At 45.3% G+C, this 21,953-nt stretch overlaps 1 long non-coding RNA gene across 1 annotated transcript; it reads left to right on the plus strand.

Moving 5' to 3' along the window:
• The first annotated feature begins 1,782 nt into the window (after positions 1 to 1,782).
• Positions 1,783 to 21,742, plus strand: LOC140388115 (uncharacterized). Its single transcript, XR_011934096.1, has 3 exons — positions 1,783 to 1,910; positions 15,161 to 15,286; positions 21,611 to 21,742. It is a non-coding gene; the product is annotated as an uncharacterized lncRNA (long non-coding RNA).
• Positions 21,743 to 21,953: the final 211 nt, after the last annotated feature.

The following is a 21,953-nucleotide window of genomic DNA, read 5'->3' on the forward strand; positions in this document are numbered from 1 at the left end:
GCAATCTCTTTGAGATACTAAAGAGTAGTTGGTATAGAGAATAGAAATGTCATATTGGTGGATGATTATTACTGGGAAGAACAGAGAACTGGATTCTTTGTAGCACACCGCACTTAGCTGAAGAGTGGTTAACAATCACATTGAGTCAAAAAGTTTTGAGAACTGAATATCCTCCGTCTCGTAATCACAAAGTGAGAAAGGAAAAACCTAAAAAACAGTTTAGAAGTTCAAAGTGTTGACTTAACAAGACTGAAATTGAAGTTGAGTTTTAATAATGAGAAAAATTCCTTGTGGCATTATTTTCGAAGGAACAGGAAATAAGCTACTGGAATGTGTGAAATTACCCATGTTGGCAAAATAAGCAGTTGATCCCACCAGTTCTGTGACTTCCAACATAGATATAGAGCATTGATGAGGTCTTTCGACAATAAGGTCTATAAATGTGGAATGACAATAAACATAAAGGAAATTAAAATGTTGCATTTATAAAGCATCTCTCATGTCCTCAGGAAAACACAAAATACTTCAGAGTTGATTCATTACTTTAGAAGTTTACTTCATGTTTATATGTACACAAGTGTAAGTAACCTTGTTTATCGCAAACATATCGTAAACACATTTATTAGGTTCTGTCCTGAGCTGTATTTTCTGATAATGGCCAGTGAATTAAAAAAAAACTAACCGGCAGCAGTGAGCAGTGATAAAGGAGTGTTTTCAGATTGGAGGGCGGTAACCAGTGACCTGCCACAGGGTTTCATTGCTGGGACCGCAGCTCTTCACAATATATATTAATGATTTGGAAGATGGAACAGAGTGTACTGTGGCCAAATCTGCAGTTGATACAAAGGGGGATATAAATAGTTTACAGAAAGGTATTGACAGGTTAAGTGAATGGGCAGAAAATTGGCAAATTGAATTCAATGTGGGAAAATGTGAGATTGTTCATTTTGGAAGAAAGAAATGAGAAGGCGGATTATTATTTAAATTGAGAGAGACTGCAGAAAGCTGTCGTACAAAAGGATTTGGGGTCCTTGTCATGAAACCCAGAAAACTAGCAAATAGGTTGCAGAAGGTAATAGGGAAGGCAAATGGAATGCCAGCTTTTATTTCAGTGGGGCTGGAGTATCAAAGCTGGAGTATATAATGTTCTTAGGGGGTTAGACAGGGTAATTGTTGGCGGGAGGTTTCCTCACATGGGAGAGTGGAGGACAAGAGGTCATGGTCGCAAAATAAGGGGGTGGTCATTTAAGATGAATTTGAGGAAGAATTTATTCTCTCAACGTGTGGTGAATTTTTGGAATTCTTTATCTCAGGAAGCTGTGGGGGCTGAGCCCTTGAATACTTTGAAGACTGAGATCAATAGGTTTTTCATCAGTAAGGGTATTCAGGGTTACGGAGATAAGGTAGGAAAGTGGACTTAGTGAGCGTCAAGTCAGCTGTGATCTTATTAAATGGCGGCGCGCGCTCGAGGGGCTGAATGACCTACTCCCTTCCTATTTCTTTTGGTCTTATGGTTTTAAAAACCTCTGACACCATTAATATTATTGTGGTAGCAACTATGCAATCTTACTGTAAAATTGCAAATTATTGAGTCAACATTATCATTAACTCAATGATTAGGTTTTATCATTAGTGCTTTAATTGTGCACTGTACTTAAAGTGATTAAAGTAACACAATGCCTTCAGGTAATACAATTTTAGGTTAGCAATAAGAATTTGAAATGAACAAGAAGCAATTCTGATGAGATGCAACCTCACTCTTTTTAAAGGAAACAAGCTATGGTGGGCAGATCAAGCTTCTGGATGGATTGGAATCTGCAACAAAGTTGATGGTTCAGAGCCTGTCGTCATGCGGAAAAATATTGCCACTGTGTTGCATATGAAAGTCTATGGCAAAGAGACCCAACAAGGTAAGAAGGAAGGCTTAGTAAATGTTTTTGCACTCATAAGATGCATCTAAAAGCATAGGGGCCTGGTGGTTCAGTGAGTAATTCAATAAATGATTGACTGCATAATTCAAAAGCTCTACCTGAAGATTGGAGAATAACAAGAACTATTTTAAGTCAGTCATTATAGACGCGTTGCTCTATCATTTATAACATATGAAATGTAATCAGTGTTCATTTAAGAGGCACAAGGACCACCTAGAGGAAGATTTTAGCAAGATTTCATCATCAATTCATTGAGAACAGGTTTAAATCATTGGATGAAAACTATCCAGATATAACATAATATGCAATCTTTATATTTTAGAAAGGAGTTTCATAAAAGCTCACATAAGTCTTATAAAGGCTAATTCAGAGAACTTATGGTGTCCAGACCTAATTAGCTCAGCATTAGAAAACAGAAGGTGATAAGTGGAACAAAACATCTGGGGGAGGAAAACACAATCGCGTTTCTGCAGGGTTCTGACCACTAGTTACAAAATTTTGATTCCATGTCGTCCTTTTGTTAGGACTTTACCTTCTCACTTTAGGGAAACTGTATTTGTAAACTTTTTTCTTCACTGTCTTTAACGGTCTCAAGTGAAGTAAGTGTGGACAGTCTCAACCAGTTTGTGGTGGGCGTAAGCCCGTAACATGGGAGTGCAAATACTTTGGGATTGCGACTTTCAGGGATCGTGCTGTGCAACTGATTCCTTTATTGATCATCCTGTGTTTGCCTGTACCACCATGTAATGGGCTTTGTGACTGTTGTGATCACAGTGCTATTCGTTGAACAAAACCATTCTCGTTGGTGCATTTAATGGGGGACAAACTACAATAATTAGCTATCGATGTTTTCAGCAAAATGTCTCTATGAGGCAATGCGGATGTCCCAGAGAATGATGGCATGCCACTTGTAATGGCATAGGTCACTCATGCCATCCTTTCCTGCAGGGTTCAGTAGCAGGTAAAGGCATGAAGGGAGAATATGGCGGAAGGACCAGAAATAATTTTCAGTCAATCAAACTGAGCCCCAACCCATCTCTCTGTCATTGATCCCAGCCAGTTTGCAATCTCCAGTTTAAACCAGCACAGCCTTCCGGATTCTTCCTGCTTGAATTAAAGACACAGGCTTCTTGCCTTAAAGTGGCATGTCCATTAATCATCCATGGATCAAACATGTAACTGCAAAAATAAAAGAAAGGGAAAATAAGGGAATAAACAGAGAATAAATAGGAAGCACCCTCCTGCCGGAGGCCGGCATGAGCCTCATTTGCATAATTTTAATGCGATGCAGATGAAGGCCTGACCCTCTATGCTGGATTCGCTGCAATGCCAGCATGCAACATATTTGGAAAGGCATGATCTGCAGATGTTTGGACTCACCTGCGTTTAAGCTGGAGGCCAACAACAACCGTAGAACATCACAGCATTGGCTGGGGGGACAAGTAGGTCAATCTTCCGACTCAGGATGTTCCTGGAGATCCATTTTCTTTCTCAGGAAGTCCATCTTCCATCCTCAGAGTGCTCCAAAGATCCAACTTCATTTTCAGGAGGTCCAGCTCATTTCTTCAATAGTAGGTCAGTGACGTTGGGCACCTTTTGAATATGGTACCTGGCGACGTAGACTGCTCTCTGGGGTTTGGAGTGAGTAGCCGCTAATTTGGCTTTCTTGAGGACCGCTCACAAATGTCAGATCGAGATCAGGGGCTGTAGGCCAAGCTGTGAAAAGGCCGGGCAGGGGTAGGGGGGCAGGGGGAGTGTGCAGTGGAGGCTGGACAGGAGAGGCAGGCTAAGGGGGAAAGAGTGGGACGGGAATGAAGCCAGGCTGTTCTGGAGTTTGTTTGGGAGGGCGCCTTGGGAAGAAAGCTAGACAACTGTTTAGGAGGGTGTTTGTGGAAGAGGCTCAGACTGTACCAGCACTTCTTGGGGAGAGTAAGCATATCACATATGTCTTTGGCCCCTTGTAGGACAGCGGGTGCCCTCTCTGGGCAGTGGACATCATAGAGTGATCCATGAATTCAAGGATTTGGTCCTCAGAGTATAGGGAGGCTGAGGGTACAGTCTCAGACAGAGAAGGCAGTTGGATCAGGTGGGGTGAAAGTGCTAGGCTCATGGACACGGAGTGGATGGTCTCATGGGGTGTGGTCACAGAATGTCAGGATGCAGCTGGTTCAGCTCAGTGGGCTAGACAGCTGGTTTGTGATGCAGAACAAGGCCAGCAGCGCAGGTTCAATTCCCGCACAAGCTTACCCAAACAGGCGCCAGAATGTGGCGATTAGGGGCTTTTCACAGTGACAATAAAAGATTATCATTGCGAACGGGAGGTGTCAGGTCAGGGGCATATCAACAGTTATGGGAACAGGGGAGAAAGCCGACATATCAACATAGATAATTATAGGGCCTAGGGTAAGAACATAAGACTAGGAGTAGATATTTCAGCCCGTCAAGCCTGCTGCACCATTCAGTTATCATGTTTGATCATCAACCTCAATGACACTTTCCCATGCTACCTCCATATCCCTTGATGTTATTAATCTCCCACAATCTGACAATTTATGCATTCAACATGCTTAATGATTGAGCTTCCACAGCCCTGTGGGATAGAGAATTCACCACTGAGTGAAGACATTCCTGCTTAATCTCAGTCTTAAATGGTCATACCAATGCCACCACCAGAGCCATCATAGAGCAGATGATAGGTCCCCTAAAGATGAGGTTCAAATGTTTGGACCCTTAGGGCAGGGCTCTCCAGTATTCATCACAGTGAGTCCGCTGGGTCATTTTGTCTGCTGTTCCCCGAATAACCCCACAAAACAAAAGAAGAGGAGGGGAGGGGTGGATATCTTGGCTGAAGTAGGGCTGAGATGTCTCCCTCAATGATGAGGACAGTGAAGGGGATGGTAATGATGACGGCTAGAATGTTGCAGATGAAATCATTGCCAAGGTACGATGCAGCACACAAGTATGTGACAATCTGATCGCGGCCAGATTCCAGGCACAATAAGCTGCCAATACATCTTGTTTACAATTTGGTTTTCTATCCTTTGCTGGCTGGCAGGTACTTATTTGCAGCACACAGTATAGCTTATTCTCCTGTACCTTGATTCATGGTAGTTGAATTAAATTGCACTACTAAAAGTCTGCTCTGCTGGTAGTATGATCCTTTGCATACGCCAAATTGTGCTGAGACACAGACCCCTCGTGCCAAATAAGCACATCAGAACCTGCATAGCACTTTGTGCTCCCATGATTCAGCCATCTGTAAGTAGAATCTGTTGTCTGTAAATTATCAGACATTTCGGCCAGTTTATGATTAAAACCTTTTACCCAGGTGTCCTTATTTGCAAAATGAACAAAGGACAAACACTGGTTCACGATTCAACCCAAATTTACCCACAAACACAATGAGCTAGACTTTTCGACCTCGGCCGCCGCAAGGTCGCCACGGGCGGGACGGGAACCATGTGAAGGTCCGTTGACCTTGGGTGGGAATTTCCAGTCCTGGGCGGGCATGGCCGAAGAATCCCGCCCAGTATTCTCCAAAATTATCCAAAATGTAATCTGCCCAAGGTTCTAATACTACGTGTGCCGATGAATTGGATTGAGCTGCGAGTCCAATCCTCTCAACCTCAGTCGTCTCAGAGCCTTTGTCTGTGAAGGTGGGTCTCACACCACTCTTCGGTCCATTCCCTGGGACGCCATCAAGTCTTCTCCTTTGCCTCTCCGTGGGGAGGGTCCCTGGGTGTTTTCTTCTTATCCCCCTGTTAGCGCCCTTCCAGAAGTTCCTCTGGCTCTCAACCAATAAGGTCACTTGGTGGGGTTGCAACACCCAATGGAGCTGCGGATTGCAACTCTGCAGGACACCCCAGGGTCCATCCTCAGGTACATTGTCCGTATGTAACTTTAGCCCATATTGGGTAATGGCGGGGAATCTAGGTGCCAGAAAGTCTGGCAGTATCTTCTTGATCCATATAAATGGGGCTGATTTTCTTCTGATCTCCCATTTGCAGGACAAGCCCAGGCTGTCCATCTCTGTCCAGTGTATTCAAGTAAGGCTGCCTGACCTCCCATCAGGCCTGTCTGTGATTCTGATTGTGGTTTTAATTTTCAGTGTCCAATTCTTAATTAAAGTGTCCAATTCTATATCGGCCTAAGATTCTGGCCATTTTACCACAATCCCATGCCCTCATAAAGGCTGTACACATGCTGCATTGAGAGCAATATGATTTTTTATTTCAGCAGAGGTGCACTCATGTCACTCTCATACCTCGCCCAAATTGAGAGTAGATTTGCAGAGAAATATTTCAAGTTGTACCAGTAACATGGGTATACAGGGAAGAGCAGCATGAGTGAACAATTTGGACCCTAAAGATTGCTCTACCATGCACTTTGTGCTGTGTCTCTGATGCTCACCACGTCTGCAGTGATCCCCATATTTTCTGATATCATAATCATCTTGAAAAGTTTAGAGTTTACTTTGGAGTCTATTCAATGCCAATGCTTCCCTGCAGTCTTGGGGAAATCCCTCAGCATCAAGGATGACTTGCTCCCACTCTGGGGAGGTGCGTTCTGTGGTGGATGAATAGTCCGATCCTGATCTGCAGACTCTGCCACAGTCAAGAAAGCACAACAACATCTCTACTTCCTACGGAAGCTAAAGAAATTTGGCGTGTCTGCATCGACTCTCACAAACATCTACAGATGTGCCAAAGAGAGCATCCTATCCAGCTGCATCACAGCTTGGTATGGCAACTGCTCGGCCCAAGATCGCAAGAAACTGCAGAGTGTGGTGAACATAGCCCAATGCATCACACAAGCTTACCATTCTCCCATTGATTCTGTATACACATCCGCTGCCAAAAGAAAGGCAGACAGCATTGTCAGAGACCCCTCACACCCAGGCTTTGCCCTTTTCCAGACCCTTCCATCAGGCAGAAGATACTGAAGTCTGAAGAGCCGCACATCCAGACATAGGAACAGCTTCTTCCCCACAGCTTCTAGACTCCTCAACGACTCTCCCTTAGACTGATCTGTTCGCTGTAAGAACACTATTCATGATGCCCTATGCTGCTCTTGTTTGGCCTTGTTCCGCACTGCAACCAATCACTATTTGTTGATGTACCACTGTCAATGTACTCTGTCGATTATTCTTTTTGTCTATTATGTACATATTGTTAACGTTCTCTTGGCCGCAGAAAAGTACTTTTCACTGTACTTTGGGACATGTGACGATAAATATCAATCAATCAAGTTTGGCAGGTAGTGTTTGATGAGGTGGGTGGGTGGGAAGCTCTGGATTCTGCGCTTTCCTTCCGCTGTTCACACTCGGCCTCTGGATGCACCACCCTATGACGATTGAGATGATTGGCGCCTTCGTGGTTGCTTTTTCTCCAGTTTGTGCATTCTAAGGCAAGTGATTCCCATGTATCGGTGGGGATGTTGCATTTATTTCGGGAGTCTTTCAGAGCCCTTGTAGCATTTCCTCTGCCCCCCTCGTAGCCGCTTGCCATTGCGGAGCTCAGAGTAGAGCGCTTGTTTTGGGAGTCTTTTGTTGGGTATGCGGGCAATGTGGCCTGCCCACCTCATTTGGTTGAGCCTGCCCAGTGCCTATGCGGGTTGTTGAATACCAACCACTCACAAACCTTCAATTGCAGAGAAACCTGCAAATCTCGGTCCTCGCTGTCCTTGCTATTACTGCAAGACTGTGACTCATCATTCTGGACACCCGTGGCAATTTATACATCTTTCTTGCAGTGTCAGAGTTCCAGATCCCTGTCAAAGTTTTTGTTGCTTCACATATGCAACCTCTCAGTCCACCACACAATCCAGCACACAGGCCCATTCTACTCACTCTTACTGATAGGGTAATACCATGGTCTTTCAATAATGCCCAGTCCATTCCTACCCTTAATACGAAGATGAGCAGGTGAAACAATTCTCCATGTGAAGTCTCACCAAGGCTGCAATCAACTGCACACATACCTCAATCCCTTTTGCAGTCAAGGCCAAATAGCCCGTTGCCTCCTTACTTGCTGTCTTCGCCTGCATGTTAGCTCAATATTACAATTGATAGGCGACAGTCAGTGACGATTGGATGTGTGCACCCCATCATTCTTCTAACATCTTGGGATGTCTCTGGTTTTCTGTTCAGACCACAGTGGCGAGCTTCACTTTTTTTAACCCTCGCACTGCATCTGCAGTGTTCCTTGCCACTCTCATAGCTTGTTTAACTCCCCTTGAGGGTTCTTTGCACCCACCCACCTTTTACATATGGACAACAGCAGGCAATCCTCCAAGTGTCAGAGACCTCCGCTATCACTTCCTCTACCAGTTGTGGACAAGTGGCTGTGAGTACTCACTCAATTATGACTCTGAATCGATTCTAAAATGGGCCCCCACTGAGGTGACTGTCTGTGCGGCTGGAGGGTGCAGGTGAAAGCCGTGACGGTGACGGTGCATCCTCTGAGGCATCCTGTCAGAGGTGGATTTGGACTGGAGCTATGGGTGGTCTCTCCTCCCACCCTCACTGGATGTGACCCAGATAATGATATTTACATGAGCCATTAAATGAGCTTGAGGGGCTTCAACGGGTGCCGATGAACCCTGGTTTCCACAATAGTGGACGAGGTGTGATGGCACTTCCGGGGAGGCGGGGGCGGGTTTCAGGCCATTAGACCCCACCACGTGGTCGGGGACAGGGTGGGGTAATACCCTGGCACTTCCCCTGGTACAGGAACACCTTGGCACTGCCAGCATGGCACCCTGAAAAGAAAATTGAGGGGTAAAGGGGGGGGTTTATGTGGGAATCCTGAAAGGGGAAGGCTGTAGAGATCAGGACAGCCATTCAAATGCCACCCCCAAATGGGCCCTACCCTTTCCCTGGTTATCCTCTTCCCATTGATATACTTACAGAATATCTTGGGATTTTATCTACTTTTCCCAGCCAGAGTTTGCTCTCCTTCTTGTCCTTTTAAGCTCCATCCTGCCCTCCATTTCTGCACTCTACTAATGTCTCCGAAGATTAGCTCCCCTTGTACTTAGAATCATAGAATTTACAGTGCAAAAGGAGGCCATTCAACTCATCTAGACTGCACTGGCCCTTGGAAAGTTCATCCTACTTAAGCCCCACACCTCCACCCTATTCCCTTTATCCCCGTAACCCAGTAATCCCACCTATATTTTTGGACACTAAGGGCAATTTAGAATGGCCAATCCACCTAACCTGCACATCTTTGGACTGTGGGAGGAAACCAGAGCACCCAGGGGAAACCCACACAAACACGGGGAGAACATGCAGACTCCACACAGACAGTGACCCAAGCTGGTAATCGAACCTGGAGCTGTGAAGCAACTGTGCTAACTAACCACTATGCTACTGTGCTGCCCCGTACTTGCTAAAAGTTTATTTTCCTTCTCATCGTATCCTGAATGTCCCTGGTTAATCATGGTTCCCCGGGCTTCATTTCATTGTTACTCCTTCCTGTTACCCTAGAGGGAACATGTTGGGCCTGTGCCCTTCCCATTTCCTTTTCAAATGCCCCCTACAACTCTTCTGTAGGTTTCCCTGCAAATAACTTTTTCCAGTCTATCTTTGCCAGATCCTGCCTTATAAGACTAATAATAATAATCGTTATTGCCATAAGTAGGCTTACATATAGGGATGGTTTAGCTCAGTGGGCTAGACAGCTGGTTTGTAATGCAGAACAAGGCCAGCATCGCGGGTTCAATTCCCGTGCCAGCTTACCCGATCAAACGGCCGAATGTGGTGATTCGGGACATTTTACAGTAACTTCATACTTGTGACAATAAAAGGTTATTATAAATTATTATTATTATTATTAATAACGCTGCAATGACGTAACTGTGAAAATCCCCTAGTCGCCACATTCCGCCGCCTGTTCGGGTACACAGAGGGAGAATTCAGAATGTCCAATTCACCTAACGTCACGTCTTTCGGGACTTGTGGGAGGAAACTGGAGCACCCGGAGGAAACCCACGCAGACACGGGGAGAACGCGCAGACTCCGCATAGACAGTGACCCAAGCCAGAAATCGAACCTGAGACCCTGGCGCTGTGAAGCAACAGTGCTAACCATTTTACTAAATTTTTACTTATTTTACTAAAAGCCGCTCTCCCCCAATCCAAAACCTTTTTTTGAAACTTGTTCATTTCTTTGTCAATACCAAATTTGCATTGTACCATGTACCATGTACCATGCCAGGGAGGCGGTGGTGTAGTGGTATTATCACTGGACTAGTAATCCAGAGACACAGGTAATGCTCTGGGGTCCCTGGTTTGAATCCCACCACAGCAGACGGTAACATTAGAATTAAAAAAATAATAATTTGGAATTAAAAGTCTCATGCTGACCATGACACCATTGCCGATTGTTGTAAAAACCCATCTGGTTCACTAAGCAAGCCACTCAGTTCAAGGACAATTAGGGATGGGCTCAGCCAGCGATGCCCACATCCGAACAACAAATAAAAAACAATGCTGTGATCGCTATCACCAAAATGCTCCCCCACTAACACATCAACCACCTGTCAGGCTTCATTCCCCAGAATTAAGTCCAGCACCGCATTTCCTCTTGTTGGACCCTCTACCTATTGAGCTAACAAGTTCTCCTGTATACATTTTAAGAACTCTACTCCATCTAAGCCTTTAACACAGTGACTGTCGCAATTAATGTTGGGAAAGTTGAACCACCTAATATAATTATCCTATCATTATTTTTACATACCTCCGCGAATTGCACACAGATTTGCTCCTCAATTTCCTGCTGACGATCTGGGGATCTATAATAAACACTTAGCAATGTGGTAGTCCTTTTTTGTTCCTAAGCTCTACCCACAAAGCTTCATTTGATGCCCCCTCCAAGATTTCATCCCTCCTTACCACAGTACCTGACTCCTTCACTAATAATGCAATGCCTCATCCTCTTTTACACCCTCCTTTGTCACGCCTGAAATTCTATATCCCATAATGCTGAATTTCCAATCCTGCCCCTCAGTCAAGCACGTCTCTGTCATGGCTACTAGATCACAATTCCACATGTCAATCCTTGCCCTTAACTGATCTGTTTTACCTGTAATACTCCTGGCATCAAAGTAGAGCTCATCCATCCTTTTCTTACTCCCTTGAAACATACTACCGTGATATTCCCTCTGGCTTGATTGCTATTCTGTGTTCCTCTGTGTCCCTATTCTGCTAACAGTCTGTGTCCTGTCCCCTTGCTGAATTAGTTTAAACTCTTCCCAAGAGCACTAGCAAACCCACCGCAAGGATGTTAGTCCCGCTCTGGTTCAGATGTAGACCGTCCCGCGTGTACAGGTCCCGCCTTCCTCAGAAACAGTCCCAGTGGCCCAAGAATCTAAAACCCTCCCTCCTGCACCAACTCTTAAGCCAGGCATTCATCTGCGGTATTCTCCTATTCCTGTACTCACTAGCACGAGGCACTGGGAGTAATCCAGAGATTATAACTAAAGAGGTCTGCTTTTTAGTCTACTACCTAACTTCCTGAATTCTTGATGCAAGACCTCATCCCTATTTCTACCTATGTCATTGGTACCAACGTGTACCATACCTCTGCCTTATCACCTTCCCACCTCAGAATGCCCCCTACCCGTACAGAGACATCCTTGACCCCGGCACAAGGGAGGCAATGTACCTTCCTGGAGTCTCTTACATGTCCACAGAAGCACTTATCTGTACCCCTGACTGTAACTATAGTTATAGAGTTCTCTATAACTATTACTCTTCTGTGTTTTTGATCCTCCCTCCGGAACCACAGAGCCAGTCGTGGTGCCACTGCTCTGGCTGGTTGGTTTCCCCTGATAGGCCATCCTCCCCCGACAGTATCCAACACGGTATGCTTGTTAGAGAGGGGGACAGCCATAGGGGATTGCTGCACTGACTGGCCGACCCTTCTAGCGGTCACCCATGTATCTGCCTGCACCTTGGTTGTGACCACGTCTCTAAAAGTCCTGTCTATTATGTTTTCCGCTACCTGCATGCTTCTAAGTGCATTCAACTGCTGCTCCAACAGATACATGTCCATTTAACATCCATGGATCAAAATGATAACAGCAAAAATAAAGGGGAAAAAAGGGAATCAACAAGATGGACCCTTACACTTTCCTAATTGCCTGCTGCACCTGCATACTAGACTTTTATGATTCATACACTTGGACACCCAGATCCCTCTGCATCTCAGAGCTCTGCAATCTCTCACCATTTAGATAATATGGTTACACTATCTGATGCCCTTATAAGTGTCACTTTGCAATGAGTAGATGGTACCACTTACCCTTGTGAAGCACAGTAAATAATTTAGAGCTCACGGAAATGCCCAAAGCAGCGTTGCTCCTGGTTTTCAAGTCCACCATCAGGGCCACCCCTCCCTCAACAAAATCCAGCCTGTTGTACCAGTTTGTTTTCTCTTTATTGTCCATTCACATGGGGTAGAATTTTACGCTGCCTCGCTGGTAGGTCTGAGGCTGCGGGGCGAGCGTGAGATTTCATGGATGGGATGCCCTCTGGGTTCCCCCCCAATCTGGTTGTAATTTTACGGTGGGGCAGAGAGGGCTTCAGATGGGAGGCCTGTCCTTGTCCCAATTAAGGCCCTTACATGGCCACTTAATGGCTACTTCTTTCCCACCCAACCTCAACTTTTAGGCTGGCAGGTGGATGACAGCCCAGGGGGAAATGCAAAAACAAAGTAAATTCAATCGCGGATGGGCAAGGGATGGAATGCTTCCATTAGAAAGCTCCCTTCTGACTGGGAGAGCCCTCTTCTGCAGGCCAGCCTCCTCCAGACCTCTCCCACTGCTGGCCCCCATCGGCCCCCATCCTATTCCCGAGACCTTGATCGCCCCCCTCCTGACCACTCAGGTATTCCCTACCTTGTTCGACCGGCAACTTTCCAAGGCTGGACACTATTTATTTTAGAGGAAGAACATTTCAAAATACTATAAAGTTCATAAGAACTTTTGCCGGTTTTTCGAGGAGGTCACTAAGATGATTGATGCAGGTAGGGCAGTGGATGTTGTCGATATGGACTTCAGTAAGGCCTTTGACAAGGTCCCTCATGGTAGACTAGTACAAAAGGTGAAGTCACACGGGATCAGGGGTGAGCTGGCAAGGTGGATACAGAACTGGCTAGGCCATAGAAGGCAGAGAGTAGCAATGGAAGGATGCTTTTCTCATTGGAGGGCTGTGACCAGTGGTGTTCCACAGGGATCAGTGCTGGGACCTTTGCTCTTTGTAGTATATATAAATGATTTGTAGGAAAATGTAACTGGTCTGATTAGTAAGTTTGCAGACAACACAAAGGTTGGTGGAATTGCGGATAGCGATGAGGACTGTCGGAGGATACAGCAGGATTTAGATTGTTTGGAGACTTGGGCAGAGAGATTGCAGATGGAGTTTAATCCGGACAAATGTGAGGTAATGCATTTTGGAAGGTCTAATGCAGGCAGGGAATATACAGTGAATGGTAGAACCCTCAAGAGTATTGAAAGTCAAAGAGATCTAGGAGTACAGGTACACAGGTCATTGAAAGGGGCAACACAGGTGGAGAAGGTTGTCAAGAAGGCATACGGCATGCTTGCCTTCATTGGCCGGGGCATTGAGTATAAGAATTGGCAAGTCATGTTGCAGCTGTATAGAACCTTAGTTAGGCCACACTTGGAGTATAGTGTTCAATTCTGGTCGCCACACTACCAGAAGGATGTGGAGGCTTTAGAGAGGGTGCAGAAGAGATTTACCAGAATGTTGCCTGGTATGGAGGGCATTAGCTATGAGGAGCGGTTGAATAAACTCAGTTTGTTCTCACTGGAACGAAGGAGGTTGAGGGGAGACCTGATAGAGGTATACAAAATTATGAGGGGCATAGACAGAGTGGATAGTCAGAGGCTTTTCCCCAGGGTAGAGGGGTCAATTACTAGGGGGCATAGGTTTAAGGTGAGAGGGGCAAGGTTTAGAGTAGATGTACGAGGCAAGTTTTTTACGCAGAGGGTAGTGGGTGCCTGGAACTCGCTACCGGAGGAGGTGGTGGAAGCAGGGACGATAGTGACATTTAAGGGGCATCTTGACAAATACATGAATAGGATGGGAATAGAGGGATACGGACCCAGGAAGTGTAGAAGATTGTAGTTTAGTCGGGCAGCATGGTCGGCACAGGCTTGGAGGGCCGAAGGGCCTGTTCCTGTGCTGTACATTTCTTTGTTCTTTGTTTGAAATGGAATCAAATTTTCTTAGGTAACCTATGAAGGTTGACTTTTGTTGTGACTGTATTTTAAAAAAATTTATAACCCTATAATTATTTGTGGAACAAAACCTTTAGGTCTTAATTATACAGTAACACACAAGTTTGTGTCACCAGACAGAATCAAGAATTGAGACATTAGACCGAGGGGAGTATTTGGCAAAGTTAATAAAAGCTTAAAAGCTGGAACTATTGCAATTATGAAATGCATGCTCTGTAATAACTATTTTAGTCATTTTTCCATTGCCGATTATTTTCCAAATCATGGATCTGGATCAGAAGGTTCTGAAGCTCCGTTTCAACTGTGAAAATTTCCTCAACACTTGTTGCGAAAAGCAAAATACAGTTATTGCTAGCAATCTGAAATAAAGGCAGAAAATGCTGGAAATATCCAGAAGTTCATCCAACATCCGTGAAGGGGGAAACGGAGTTAATGGCCGTAATTCTCTGGCACCGCCACAGCGGATGTGGTGAGCCGGCCATCTGTACGGATAGCTATAAAAATCAACTTTTCACCAAACTTGAAATTTGACTTTGATGCTGAATACTTACATCAGATGATCCCCCTCAACTTTATTCACTGAAACAACTTGCTCCTTTTTTTTCGCAGCTGACGCAAGGTAAACTTTGCAGCAACTTATATTGTGAGATAACAGCGCCAATGTGCTGCACAAAGAGCGTTACCACCTTTCTCCAGTAGCACAATAATCATAAATGTTGACGCCGGATAGACTAATGCCATCATTGCAGTTTGATTTAATGCTCTATTATTCCAACAAAATGTACTTTTCAGAGGTTTTCGACACAGAAAATTCAGTACCCACTTCAAATATAGTTAGACCGTTCATCACTCATTTTGACACAGATCACTGTACAGTCAAGAAAAGTCTCATTACTCATGTAGAAGGTAGCTAACTGAAAAGTCTGTTGGCTCTTGAACATTGATTTTATATGTCCCATTTAGGTACTAATCTGTGCAGTGTGAACAATGGTGGATGCTCCCAGCTCTGCTTGCCAATCTCAGAAACCAGAAAAACATGCAAGTGCACTGTGGGATATCAACTACGGAGTGACAAAATGTCGTGTGAGGGTAAGTGTTATTGTCAACAGAAGGAAGCAACAGCACACCTGTTTGGAGAAATGTTATTGTTCAACCTTTATAAAAAAAATTATTCAGTCCTAGTAGGAAAAGTTCTGCTCCATTTTTCTCTCAGATTACTTACTGTCGCCCAGGTCCATTCCCATTAAAAAACAGGCAGAAGGTGGAACTGTTGCCCATTCCCAAAATCCAATCAATAAAAAAAGTTCACACAGCCATAAGGTGAATTGAGGAGTTGTCATTCCCAAGTGCAGCTGATGGTGTGGAAACCTAATTTTATTACCACCTCCTGTTGTGCACATAACTCTCAGCAAACACTCAAAGTGGGAGGCAGCTTTGAAACAGTGAACCACATCACTCATAAGGTTGCTGCGCACTTGTGACTTTGTGTATAATTTGTCTATGTAAGTCTGTGACATTTCCCCAGGGATTTAAGTTGTCTGTGATGAAAACACACTTCAACTATCGTCCACCAGCACCGTGACATTTTCGAAGGCATGGGCACGCATCCATACACTTACAAAATCCTGCTCAAACAAGATGCCACGCCTGTGGTTCATGCACCTCGCAGAGTCCCAGCACCCCTCAAGGACCGCCTTAAACAGCAGCTGCAGGACCTCCAGGAGCAAGGAGTGCTCTCCAGAGTGACGGAACCAACCGACTGGGTCAGTTCCATGGTGTGCGTAAAGAAGCCTTCCGGCGAGCTCCGGATCTGCATTGATCCAAAGGATCTGAATCGCAACATAATGAGGGAGCATTACCCTATCCCCAAGCACGAAGAGATCACATGCGAGATGGCTCGGGCCAACACCTTCACCAAACTTGACGCCTCGAAAGGATTCTGGCAAATTCAACTCGACAGGTCAAGCAGAAAGCTGTGTACCTTTAATACCCTGTTTAGCAGATACTGCTACAACAGGGTGCTGGTTGGGATTATATCGGCATCAGAAGTATTCCACCGGATCATGGAGCAAATGATGGAGGGCATTGAGGGTGTGCGCGTCTATGTTGACGACATCATCATTTGGTCCACCCCCCGCAGGAGCATATCAGTCGCCTCCAGCGCATTTTCAAACGAATACGGGACCAAGGCCTTCGCCTCAACAGAGCCAAATGTTCCTTCGGCCAGACGGAACTCAAGTTCCTAGGGGACCACATCTCCCGGTTGGGTGTGCGGCCGGATGCGGACAAGGTGGCAGCCATCACGGCCATGTAGAAGCCAGCGGATAAGAAGGCAGTCCTCCGATTTTTGGGCATGGTCAGCTTCCTGGAGAAGTTCATCCCCAACCTCGCCTCCCGTACCACAGCTCTCCGGAACCTGGTCAGGAAGACGACAGACTTCCAATGGCTTCCCGCCCACGAGCACGAATGGGAGGAGCTAAAGGCCAAGCTTACCACGGCCCCAGTATTGGCATTTTTTGATCCCACGAAGGAAACAAAAATTTCAACGGATGCCAACCAATCCGGCATTGGGGCGGTGCTCCTACAACGCAATGAGGCCTCATCATGGGCCCCCGTTGCATATGCGTCACGTGCCATGACCCTCACGGAACTGCGCTACGCGCAGATTGAAAAGGAGTGCCTGGGCCTGTTGACTGGGGTCGACAAATTTCATGATTACGTGTACGGCCTCCCCCAATTCACTGTCGAGACCGACCATCGCCCGCTGGTCAACATTATACAAAAAGACCTGAATGATATGACCCCTCGCCTCCAGCTCATTCTGCTTAATCTCCGGCGGTACGATTTCCAGCTCCAAGACATCCCGGGCAAGGACCTGATCATAGCCGACGCTCTGTCCAGGGCAGTCAAAACCCCATTTGACCCAGAGGAGTTTGTCGGCCAGGTTGACGCCCATGTGGCCTTCACGGCCTCCAATCAGCCGGCCACGGATCTACGCCTTATCCATATTCGCCGCGAGACTGCGGCTGACCCCCGACTACAGCGTGTCATGCGACACATGATGGACGGGTGGCCCAAGAGCCAATGCCCACAGTTCTACAATATCAGAGACGATCTGGCAGTAGTCGATGGTGTCCTCCTGATGCTGGACCGCACCGTGATCCCGCACAGCATGCGCCAGCTCGTTTTGGAACAGCTAAACGAGGGCCATCTTGGCGTGGAGAAGTGCCGACGGAGGGCCCGAGAGGCTGTGTACTGGCCCGGCATCAATGAGGACATCGCCAACACAGTGCTCAACTGCCCCACCTGTCAGTGGTTCCAGCCGGCCCAACCACATGATACCCTACAACCCCATGAGCTGGTCACGTCCCCTTGGTCTAAAGTAGGTATTGACCTGTTCCAGATGCTCGGCAGGGACTACGCTCTGATAGTAGACTATTTTTCGAACTACCCGGAGGTCGTACGCCTGCACAACATCACATCATCGGCGGTCATCTGTGCCTGCAAGGAGACCTTTGCTCGTCACGGCATCCCACTCACTGTGATGTCGGACAATGGCCCCTGCTTCGCGAGCCAGGAATCATCCAACTTTGCCAGCAGGTACAACTTTTTGCATGTGACATCCAGTCCCCTGCACGCCCAATCCAATGGCAAAGCGGAAAAGGGCGTCCACATCGTCAAACGGCTCCTCTGCAAGGCTGCCAATGCAGGATCCGACTTCTACCTCGCCTTGCTGGCCTATCGTTCGGCCCCACTCTCCACGGGCCTGTCGCCAGCCCAGCTGCTCATGGGTCGCAACCTCAAGTCCACGGTGCCATCCATTCACGTCCCAGACCTCGACCATGTTCCGGTCCTTCAGCGGATGCAACAGTCTTGTGCACAACTCAAGGCGGCGCATGACACTCGGGCGACTGATCTCCCTGCTCTGGCGCCGGATGACAACGTCCGCATCCATCTTCTGGAGGGTGGCTGGTCTGCAACTGCTGTGGTTCTTCGGCAGGTGTCTGCCCACTTGTTCCTGGTTCGTCTGCCAGATGGTTTCATTCGCCGCCGCAATCGGCGTGCCCTTCGTCTCGTTCCACGCTCGCTACGTGATCCTCCACCGGTGCCACGCCCTCCTGTTATCCCCAACCTGGACTACGTGGAGATTCCGAATACTCTGCGTCCTCCTTACTCTGCCGTGGCCCAGCCCATTCCTCAGCCGGTGGCTCCTGACCCACCCTTGAGGCGGTCAACCAGAATTCGTCGCCCACCTCAGAGACTTTTCTTATGAGTTTTACAATGTTGGACTCTTTGATCTGTTCTGTTATCCTGTTTCATCGTTCCAGTAGTTTGTATATAATGTTAATTTCGTTGTTGGTGTGACACCCTATTCCTCTGAACCAGGCACCTTCCCGTGTAAATAGATTAGCCTCGTGTACATAGTCATGTAAATAACACGCACACACATAGTCAGGTACATTCACTACACAATATTTATTGTCAGGCAGGCACATGTTCTTTACATAAAAGGGGGATGTCACAATATACACCAGTATATTATGGTGCAGACATACACACACACTGATGAACATGCAGTGGGACCAATCAGCATACACAACACCACAGCCAATCACCAGTGAGAGCACACACTATAAAGACAGGGGACAGGAGAGTTCCTGCTCATTCTAGTAGCAGCCAGTTCGGAGCACAGTCATTCACCATGTGCTGAGCGCATCACCTGGTTAGGACTAGGCAAGGGTCAACAGTTAAAGCTGGTATTACATTTACCCACAGTTCAAGTATGTTAATATAGTTTACCTTACAATAAAATAGAGTTGCACCACTTCAAAGTGTTGGTGACCTGTTTGTGATCCAGAACACCCAACACATCAGTCACCAAAACTCTTTTCCTCAGTTGGCTGAAGACTGCGCGGGCACACTGGTGGTGATGTTAGCGGTGGGGGTTTTGTCTCCTGAATGTTTCGCCTAAGGCCCATTCTTCCCACGTCAGTGCATCGACGATAGTTTGCAGTTTGGCCTCTAGTTGTTCATGTGCAAGCATCTTGCAAATTCAATGGCAGGATGGGTGCTCCAATATCAGTATCCTCTTGCAGGCCAACATCCCCTGTGTCAAGGCCCTGGTTATTACTCATCAGTTATGTTGGATGAGACACATTCCCTGCATGCCTGACACTTGCTCCCAAACAAGCTCGAGAACGCCCAAACCTACCAAGGTGCCAACGTGTGTATGTGTGTATGTCTGTGTGTGTATGTATGTCTATGTTTGTGTGTCTGTATATGTGTGTGTCTGCATGTCTGTGTGTATGTATGTATGTTTGTATGTATGTACACATGTATATGTCTATGTATGTGTGTATGAAAGGGCATGTGTATTTATATGTATATATGTATGTCCTTGTGCATGTATATGTGTGTACATGTTTCTATATATCTGTGTGTGTACATGTGTGAGCATGTGTATGTGTGTAGGTATATGTAAGGGTTGTGTAAATATGTATGTGTTTATGTATTTGTGTCTGAATATGCCTGGGTCTATATGTATGTGTGTGTATGTATATATGTGTTTATATGTGTATGTATAATAATTATTATTATATGTGTACATGTGGTTGTATGTGTATGTGTGTATATGTATGTTTGCATGTATGGGTTTGTATGTGCACGTATGTATATGTATGATTGTGTATGTGTGCATTTGTATGTGTATATGAGTGTGCATGTATATGTCTGCATGTGTGGATATGTATCTGTGCCTGTGTGCATACGCCTATGCAGAGGTATATGTCTATGTGTGGGCATATACTTGCGTGTATGTGTATGTCTATGTATGTGCATAAAGTTGTGTGATTGTATATGTCTATGTGTGCATATATATGTGTGGGTATGTATATTTCTGTGTGTATGTATGTGTGTGTATGTACATGTGTGTGTATGTATGTATATGTGTGTGCATATATATGTGTCTATATATGTGTGTGTATTTATATTTGAGTGTGTGTGTATGTATGTGTTTATGTCTTTGGGTGGAATCTTTTTGGCCGTTCACGCTGGCAGGATCTTATGATCCGCAGGCGGTGCACCTGCTGTGAAGATGAGAGATGCTTACAACAGGAAAGCCTGTTGGCAATGGTGGGACCAGAAGATCTCACTTCTAGCCACCGGTGAGTCACCCTCCACTGTGGCAGAACATGCTGCGGAGGGAGAGAATTCCTCTCATGTGTGTGCGTATATACATGTATGTTGGTCTTCTGTGCCGCATCACAAAGTAAAATACTGTAATGGCAACAGAGGAGACTGCTAAATGCAACTGTCAGAGGCATGCACATACTGTTTACACTGTAATGTCCTCCATTAATTCTACCATGAAACCTTCCTCTGATGGAAAATGAGGATGCCTTCAGAATGCAGAGTTCAGGCAGCTTGCAGAAGGGTGAAGTGAAAATATATTACATTCAATGGGAATCCATTTCTCAACTGATATCTTTTATTAAAATAGTGAACTTGCTTTACTGTAATGTGGTGCAGAAAAATATTTTTACATTTGAAACCTCAACTTCAAGCAAATAAATTCAAAGGAAATTTTATTTTTTGCCTGGTCTGTTTTGCATGGATTTTGTTCTCCTTTTATTAGGTCTGGTAGTTCCTGTGACAAAAATAAACGGTCAAAGCTAATTTCCTGGTCTGGTGAAAATGCTGTTTAAATAGCTGCATAAAATTTTCCGCAGTTACTACAAAGAATTTCTGACTATGTTCCCATCAGTTCAAAGAAAGCCATTGAAATTAGTCATTAAAAGCTCAAATTTAAAAAAATCCATATCAAGGATGACAATGGACAGCACACCATTTTAACATATTAGGATAATCAATACAACTGATAATTTTATTATTGGAAGGCATACACTTGATGAGAGAAAGTAGAATGCTTTTTTTTTGAGAGACCAGTTTCGGTTTATGTACAGCAAAGGTGTGCTTGATGATGCTTTTGTCATTGGGGTAGATTTTCAGCTTTTAATCTGTGCGTAAAACTGGTGTTGCAGATCAGCTGGCAGCTTTAGAAACAAACTGATTTTCGCTTCCAATGAAAAGATTATTCCACTATTGTTCTCAGTCCAATGACCGAGCTACAGCTTTAAAACTACGGTAATGATTTTTTGAAAATGAAGCACATTGCATCAAATATTGATTTGCAGAAAAGTGAAAGAACATTACTAATCAATACCACTTTGGACTATATTCTTCTATAATAGCGATTGACATCAGTCAAGACCTGGTCAGAAAATGCTGATAGTTTTTGCACACACTTTGTAAGTAATATTGTCAAATTATAGGGGGTGAAATCAATAGCTAATTGGATCTTGATTTGCCGTTATTTTCGAAGAGAAAAACATTTAAAAAAAATCTATTTACCAGGTTTTGGATCTTTCCTGATGTATTCTCTTCATGAAGAAATCAGAGGAATACCACTGGAACCCAATGATAAATCAGATGCTTTGCTGCCAATATCGGGGACATCACTCACTGTAGGGATAGACTTTCATGCAGGTTTGTATTTGTGTTCCGTTCTGTCCATTTCTGAAGTGTTAATGAATCCTTATTCATTGGAGCAGGATTCAATTGACAAAATTCAATTTTACATCATTGATTTTCATCCAAATTAAGAAAAAAAGACTGAAGTATCGGCTATCTCTGAACAGGATTATTTTTTTAACTAAATATTAGCTGGCGTGAAGATTTTAATGAATGGTTGGCTTTT

This window comes from Scyliorhinus torazame, chromosome 2, assembly GCF_047496885.1.
Source record: "Scyliorhinus torazame isolate Kashiwa2021f chromosome 2, sScyTor2.1, whole genome shotgun sequence".
Lineage (NCBI taxonomy): Eukaryota > Metazoa > Chordata > Chondrichthyes > Carcharhiniformes > Scyliorhinidae > Scyliorhinus > Scyliorhinus torazame.